Source organism: Hemitrygon akajei, chromosome 13, assembly GCF_048418815.1.
Source record: "Hemitrygon akajei chromosome 13, sHemAka1.3, whole genome shotgun sequence".
In the NCBI taxonomy this organism is placed as follows: Eukaryota; Metazoa; Chordata; class Chondrichthyes; order Myliobatiformes; family Dasyatidae; genus Hemitrygon; species Hemitrygon akajei.
Window position 1 is genome coordinate 45,116,221 of NC_133136.1, and position 8,805 is coordinate 45,125,025.

Genomic DNA, 8,805 nt, shown 5'->3' on the forward strand with positions numbered 1-8,805 from the left:
CAAGGAAATGGCAGATGAGTTGAACAGGTACTTTGGATCTGTCTTCACTAGCGAAGACACAAACAATCTCCCAGATGTAATAGTGGCCAAAGGAACTAAGGTAATGGATGAACTGAAGGAAATTTATATTAGGCAAGAAACGGTGTTGGATAGACTGTTGGGTCTGAAGGCTGATAAGTCCCTGGGACCTGATGGTCTGCATCCCAGGGTACTTAAGGAGGTGGCTCTAGAAATCGTGGAAGCATTGGTAATCATTTTCCAATGTTCTCTAGATTCAGGAACAGTTCCTGCTGATTGGAGGGTGGCTAATGTTGTCAAGAAAGGAGGGAGAGAGAAAACAGGGAATTATAGACCGGTTAGCCTGATGTCAGTAGTGGGAAAGATGCTGGAATCAATTATAAAAGAGGAAATTATGACACATTTGGATAGCAGTAGAAGGATCAGTCCAAGTCAGCATGGATTTATGAAGGGAAAATAATGCTTGACTAATCTTCTGGAGTTTTTTGAGGATGTAACTATGAAAATGGACAAGGGAGAGCCAGTGGATGTAGTGTACCTGGACTTTCAGAAAGCTTTTGATAAAGTCCCACATAGGAGACTAGTGGGCAAAATTAGGGCACATGGTATTGGGGGCAGAGTACTGACATGGATTGAAAATTGACTGGCTGACAGGAAACAAAGAGTAGCGATTAATGGGTCCCTTTCGGAATGGCAAGCTGTGACCAGTGGGGTACCACAAGGTTTGGTGCTGGGACCACAGCTGTTTACAATATACATTAATGATTTAGATGAAGGGATTAAAAGTAACATTAGCAAATTTGCCGATGACACAAAGCTGGGTGGCAGTGTGAAATGTCAGGAGGGTGTTATGAGAATGCGGGGTGACTTGGACAGGCTAGGTGAGTGGGCGAATGTATGGCAGATGCAGTTTAATGTGGATAAATGTGAGGTTATCCACTTTGGTGGCAAGAACAGGAAGGCAGATTACTATCTAAATGGAGTCAAGTTAGGAAAAGGGGAAGTACAACGAGATCTAGGTGTTTTTGTACATCAGTCAATGAAAGCAAGCATGCAGGTACAGCAGGCAGTGAAGAAAGCTAATGGCATGCTGGCCTTTTTAACAAGAGGAATTGAGTATAGGAGTAAAGAGGTCCTTCTGCAGCTGTACAGGGCCCTGGTGAGACCCCACCTGGAGTATTGTGTGCAGTTTTGGTCTCCAAATTTGAGGAAGGACATTCTTGCTATTGAGGGAGTGCAGCATAGGTTCACAAGGGTGATTCCCGGAATGGCGGGACTGTCATATGTTGAAATATTGGAGCGACTGGGCTTGTATACACTGGAATTTAGAAGGATGAGAGGGGATCTGATTGAAACATATAAGATTATTAAGGGATTGGACACACTGGAGGCAGGAAGCATGTTCCCGCTGATGAGTGAGTCCAGAACTAGAGGCCACAGTTTAAGAATAAGGGGTAGGCCATTTAGAACAGAGATGCAGAAAAACTTTTTCACCCAGAGAGTGGTGGATATGTGGAATGCTCTGCCCCAGAAGGCAGTGGAGGCCAAGTCTCTGGATGCTTTCAAGAGAGAGTTAGATAGAGCTCTTATAGATAGTGGGGTCAAGGGATATGGGGAGAGGGCAGGAACGGGGTACTGATTGTGTATGATCAGCCATGATCACAGTGAATGGCGGTGCTGGCTAGAAGGGCCGAATGGCCTACTCCTGCACCTACTGTCTATTGTCTATTGTAACCAGTAAAGACTTTCCTCTTTAAGTACAACGGAAAATTCATTCCCTTTCACTGATACGTCATTGTGGCATCGGCCATTGCCTGTTGCATGCAAAGTAACTGGTTAACTCCAACTGGAAGTGGTACTCTGGGTCAGGGATGGAGGTCACTCCACTGGTTCCACTACAATTCCAATTGCACTTATCTGTATTTTTATTTATTTATTCATTTTATAGGATGTAGACATTATAAGCAAGCCAGCATTTAGTTCTTAACAACACACAGAAAATGCTGGAGGAACTCAGCAGGCCAGGCAGCATCTAATGGAAAGAGTAAACAGTTGACCTTTCATCTCAGCCCAAAATGTTTGACTGTTTACTATTTTCCATTAACGCTGCCTGGCCTGCTGAATTCCTTCAGCATTTTGTTGGTGTTGCTTAGATTTCCAGCATCTGCAGATTTTCTCTTGTTTGTGATATAGTTCGTAATCATAATTTCCTTGAGACAGTTGTTGCAGTTTGCTGCTTTCTTGAACTGCGATCCTTTTGATGCCAAGGGAGTTCCAGGATTTAGACAGTGTGTCAATGAAGGAATGGTGAAGTATATTCAAGCCAAGAATTTATATGACTTGAAGGGGAACCACGCACCTTCAATTCTTGTCCTTCTTAGTGGAAGATATTATAGGCTTAAAGGCATTGCTGGAGTATCCTAAGTGTGGAATTCTAATAAATTAGATTGTATGTTCTGCAGCCTCTTCGCCAGCAGCAGAGTGAACGATGAAGTGCCAGTCACACATGTTGCCTTTGCATGGATATGGTGAGCTTTTCGAGACTTGTTGGAGCTGCACTCATCCACTCATGGGATGTATTCCACTACACTCCTGACTTCCACAGGTGGGAAAGCTTTGACTTGTCAGGAGGTGAGTTAGAAAGGTTGAAAAGGCGTCTGTAATGTCGTTGAATATTATCAGTAGATGTCTGGACTCTTTCTTATTGGAATGGTTATTACTTGGTACTTCTATGGTATGAGCATTTAATGAGGCTCTCGAAAGTATACACCAGTTTCCTTTTTTGGTTGCTCTAAGGCAAAGACTGAAATTCACCATTACAATGAATGTCCAAGTATATAGTAGTGTGTGTTTGGTTGAATAAAAGGGTGCTTGAAGATCCAGTCCTCAGACCTGAGCAAAACTAATGGTCTAACAGTCAGCAGGGATTCCTGGTTTCCTCTGTGCTGATGACACCAGACTACAAATCACAGGTATCCCAAAGCTGTAAGATCCTCCAAAGACACTAGTGGTATATGCTCACAAACATCAGTGCTCTCTTCCAGGCCAACATCGGGAGCAGTGAGACCTAAGTCACGCAGTTGCTTAAGTTAGGTAAGCCACATTGTTCACATGTCTGACACGTCACACTATTCTGAGCTTAGTTGGGGGAAGAGGTGCCAGGTAGACAGAAGACATGTTTCAAAGTTCTAAGTTGAAAGTAAAATTTATTATCAGAGTACATACATGTGAGCACATACAACCCTGAGATTCTTTTTCTGTGGGCATACTTGGCAAATCTATAGAACAGTAACTGAAAACTATAAACGAACTGTGCTAATGCTGATATAAATAATGAACATGAAATTACAATATAACAAAGTCCTTAAAAGAGTGTAGCAACCCCATTTCGTTCAAGAGCCTGATGGTTGAGGGGTACTAACTGTTCTTGAACCTGTTGGTGTGAGTCCTGAGGCACTTGTACCTTCTACCTGATGGCAGCAACGAGAAAAGAGCCTGGCCTGGGTGATGAGGATCTTTGATGATGGATGCTGCTTTTCTATTGCAATGTTTCATAGTTGTGAGGGTTTTACCTGTGATGTGCTGGGCCGAATCCATTACCTTTTGTAGAATTTTCCACTCAACAAGGCATTGGTGTTCTCATACTAGGTTGTAATGCAACCAGTCAGCACACTTTCCACCACACATCTACAGAAGTTTGACAAGGTTTTGATGACATGCTGGACCTCCACAGACTCCTGAGGAAATAGACGCACTGTCATACTTTTTTCACAATTATATTTATATGATACGTCCAGGGCAGGTCCTCTGAGATAGTGACACTCAGTACGTGCTGAAAACCTTCTTGGAGAAATGCAATACATCCCACTGGTTCTTGGGAATGTTCAAGGAATTAGGAACCACATTCACATTTCTTGCTTTTGTGACAAACTGCTGAATGGATCACGCTAACAGCTACAAAAATTGCTCAGTCTTAAGTCTCATTTAGCCAATTCACTTCCTTTGAGATAAGGAAGTTTGCTGTTTTGCTCACTTCCATAACCTGCAGTGAAGAAAACAGTAAGCAGACAAAGTTAGATTTCTGAACAAATTTAGAGGACTTCACAGAAATAGACCATTCATTGCAGCTATTCTGTTTTATATGACTCTTCCCCACCTTATTTCAATTAAAGTAACGCTCAATTCCCTTGTAACTTGCTTTACAGTTTAAATGCATCTATATTATTCACTTGAAGTACTCTATATTTAAGCAAGTTTCACAAATTTAAGTACATAGTAAAATTAATTATTTATTTGCCAAAGTTTTGAATTTCCCTGAGTTTTCCCTACATAACAGTATATCATATCAAATCCTAATAGATAGTTAAGGATCTTGTAGGTTCTTCCTTCCCATTATCTTTTGTTTAGAAAGAGACAATGCTGTCTCTTGACTACATATTTTATGAAGAAAATTAATTTTCATATTAAGAAACTAAACTATATAAATTAACTTCATTAATTTTACATGAACTACATAGAATAATACGATATTTACTTCTTGCATACTGTTATATGCATTGAAATATAATACAATTGAAAACATTGACCTTTTACTACAAACCAAGTACAGTCTTTTAAAAGAACATCTAACCGACTGAAGACTAACATTTGCTTTAGCAATAATGATGATGTAGCTATTTCATATCATTGAAGCTAGCTCAAGGTCAACATGGAATTTGATTATTGTGCTGTTGAATTGAGCTGTTTGAATTATTCATTGTTTTTGATATCATTTGACTATGTAATTAGGTACTACTTTGGAAAGTATAATTAGCTGATGCATTGGCACCATGAGCAGTACATATGTTGGGGGGGGGGATTGTTAATCTATAGAAAATGCCTAATTTACCAGAAAAAAAATCATGACAGTTATAATTTATTTGGCAAAGAATTAATTTTGAATTCAAAGGTTACTGTTCAGTTTTATATGTACAGGTATATCACCATATTAAAGGTCTGGCATGAAAATTAACTATGATTTATGGAAATAAAATCATAATATGGAAATTGTTCTGTTATTTGTCACTGTTGTAGAATGATGACAAATCAAAGTCCCATATAAATGAAATGGAACACTAATGATGTCTCATCAGTGACATATCTATCTTGCAGCACTTTGCCACCTGAGCCCACCTCACACTTATACCACTGGCTGAAAATCTGAGTCAATCAGTAGGTTTTGAAAATGTAATTTGCAAAAAGTGTTTATTTCTGCAGTTCCTCTACAATCAAATCAGGAGAAGGAGAAATTTCTCAAAAAGATAGGAGTACAGAATGCACAATTATGCTTTCCATAATACAAGCAAAAGATAGGAGCACTAGAGAAACTGAAAACATTATGGAAATTTGAATACATTGAGTAATTTTCCTCTGGAAAAGAGGTCTGGTGGATAAATCTATTAAGATATGACTGGGTAAACAATAGTTGAGCAACCAAATACACAATCTGTACATATAAGAGGGTTACAAATAAATCCAAAAGAGAATTCAACAGGAACATCTTTGCTCCATTATGCAGAATATTAGGAAGTGAAAGTTACTTTCACAAGGGAATTGATGCTGCAAATAGCAGATATACAGTAAGTAAAGAGAAACCAGATGAAGAGTACATGCTGACAAGGTTAGATAAAGGAGTTAAGATATTTGGTTTTCTCCCAGTTGCTGAAAGGATGGCATATGACTTTAATTGGCCACTGTCACACTGCTTTGGTTCAACCTGAGCAACTTATTCGGTCAACTGATTAAATTTAATACTTTCAAAAAATATTTAAAATAGTGTCCCACCTCTCCACGAGAACTCATTGACAAAAGGTAAATGTGGGTTGCCAGAGCAATTTTTTAAAATGAGTATTATTTTCCAGAGATCTTATTCAACAATTCTAAAGACAATTCACAGATTGTACAAATTTTATAACTGATTTACTGAAAGGTACCTTTGCCATTACAGGGTTTCATGCTCTTAAGATAAAAAAAAAGACTGCAGGTGCTGGAAGTCTGAATTCCAAGCAGAAATTGAAGGAAGCAGTCTGGAGGTAAGTCATGCAGCATCTGCTGTAAAGGAGAGTTAATGCGTCGAATTAATTACCTTTCATCAGAAAGTTTTTTTGAAGATTTTTAAACTTGAAACATTAACTGTTTCCCTTTCCGCAAGGGTCTCCCTCAGTTTCTGTTTTCATTTCTGCTTGTTGTCTGATTACTGTTGCATTTTTTTCCATTTCACAGTATCTAGTGCAATCTTCTTGCTCACACCCAGCATCTGATAAAGGTTATATTAAATCTTCTTACAGATGAGTAGCATGTTGTGTTATAATATCATACCACTGTACTGTTAAGAATGATGCCTGAATTACTGTAAGACCTTCTCCAGCAGATGGAAATGTTCTCTGAAATGTTATAAGTCCAGTCCATATCTCAGCATGTAAGTCTTAATTCCTTCAATGTAAGAAAAATAGGTTTCTAAAGTCATGAGCTCCTTCCAAATAAGTTGCAGGTATACATCTGAGCTACAGAAAGAGAAGTAAATGTATATTATCATTAAAGGATTTCATTGTAAGAGTACCTCTTTACATCTTTCTACTAAGAGCACAGACTGGAAATATCATAATCTGCTAGAGAAAAATTAAACAGTTTTGTTATTTGCCAGCATGCCTCACACCAGGAATGTGATAGTGGAAAAATTAACCTTCATAAGACCATAAGACATGGGAGCAGAAATTAGGCCATTCAGCCCATCGAGTCTTCTGCACTATTTCATCATGGCTGATCCTAGATCCCATTCAACCCTGTAACCTGCTCTCTCACCATATCCCTTGATGCCCTGACGAATCAGGATTCTATCAACTTCTGCTTTAAATATATCCACGGACTTGGCCTCCACTGCTGTCTGTGGCAGAGCGTTCCACAGATTCACCACTCTTTGGCTAAAAAAAATTCATCCTTACTTCTGTTCTAAAAGGTCACCCCTCAATTTTGAGGTTGTCAATGGACTTTCTCCATTGACAACACATCCTTTCTGAGATAGGGAGCCTAAAACTGTTGACAATACTCCAAGTGCTGCCTGACTAGTAGCTAATGAAGGCTCAGCATTATCTCTTTGCTTTTATATTCTATTCCCCTTGAAATAAATGCCAATATTGCATTTGCCTCCTTTACCACAGACTCAACCTGTAAGTTAACCTTCTGGGAGTCTTGCACAAGGACTCCAAATCCCTCTGCACCTCTGATGTTTGAATTTTCTCTCCATTTAGATAATAGTCTGTACTATAGTTCCTTTTATCAAAATGCATTTTCATACATTTCCCAACACTTTATTCCATCTGCCACTTTTTTCCAATCTTCCAATTTGTCTACGTCCTGTTTGCAATCACATTGCTTCTTCAGCACTACCCATCTACCTCCGTATCATCCACACACTTTGCCACAAAGCCATCAATTCCACCATCTAAATCGACAAATAATGTGAAAAGTAGTGGTCCTAATACTGACCCCTGATGAACACCACTAGTCAATCAGAAAAGGACCCCTTTATAACCAGTCACTGCTTCCTGCCTATCAGCCATTTCTCTATCCATGTCAGTCTATTTCCTGAAACACCCTAGGATTTTATCTTGTTAAGCAGCCTCATGTGACGCACCCTATCAAATGCCTTCTGAAAATCTAAGTAAATAACACTACACTACTGTCTCTCTTTTCTCCACCCTGCTTATTACTTTCTCAAAGAATTCTGACAGATTTGTCTGACACGATTTCCCTTGAAACTGAAACCATGCTGTCTTTGACTTATTTTGTCATTAGTCTCCTGGTCTCCCAAAACTTCGTCCTTAATAATGGACTCCAACACTTTCCCAACAACTAAGGTTGGGCAAACTGGCCTATAATTTTGTCTCTTTTGTCATCCTCTCTTCTTAAAGGGTAGAGTGACATTTGTAATTTTCCAGTCATCTGGGACAATGCCAGAATCAAGTTATTCTTGAAAGATCATAACCAATACATCTGCTATCTCTTCTAGTCCATCTGGTCCTTAAGACCTTTGAGTTTGCCTAGCATTTTTCCCTTTGTAATAGCAATGGCACTCACTCCTGTCCCCTGACACTCACAACCTCTGGCATTCAGTTGATGTCTTCCACAACAAAGACTGAAGCAAAGTACTTATTACATTCATCTGCCATTTCTTTGTCTCCCATTATTATATCACCAGCATTGTTTTCCAATGGTCCAATATTAACTCTCACCTCCCTCAGTTCAGGAAATAGTCTGGACTTTGCAATTAGATATATTCTTATGACAATGTATTTGGAACTCTAAGCTTTATCTAACCAGAGTGTTGTCAGTCTTGGAGGAATTTAATGGGATGATATAGAATGAGTTTTATTCTACATCTAGTCATGTCATAACTGTTCTCAAAGTGTTCATTGGCTTATTGTGGAGATTGTTTTACTTAGTCTCTCTTGTATAGTGCCTTCCCTGGGAGTTTTTGATGGAGCGAAGGATGATTTAATCAGTGTTTGTAATCAGTGAGAGGTCGACTCTCTCACCTAAAACAAAAGGTCATAATTTAAAGTCATACTTTATCAATATATTGTCATTTGAAGGCATAACATATCCTATGATCTGCATCCCTAATTGCATAGCTCTGATTCTCCAAGCCCACTGCCTGAGTCAGGCTTCAGGTAAAATCCTGGAACAATTTGATTTGAATGGGCATAGGAATATAGAATAATTTTGGGGTTAGATGGACTGGTGAGCATA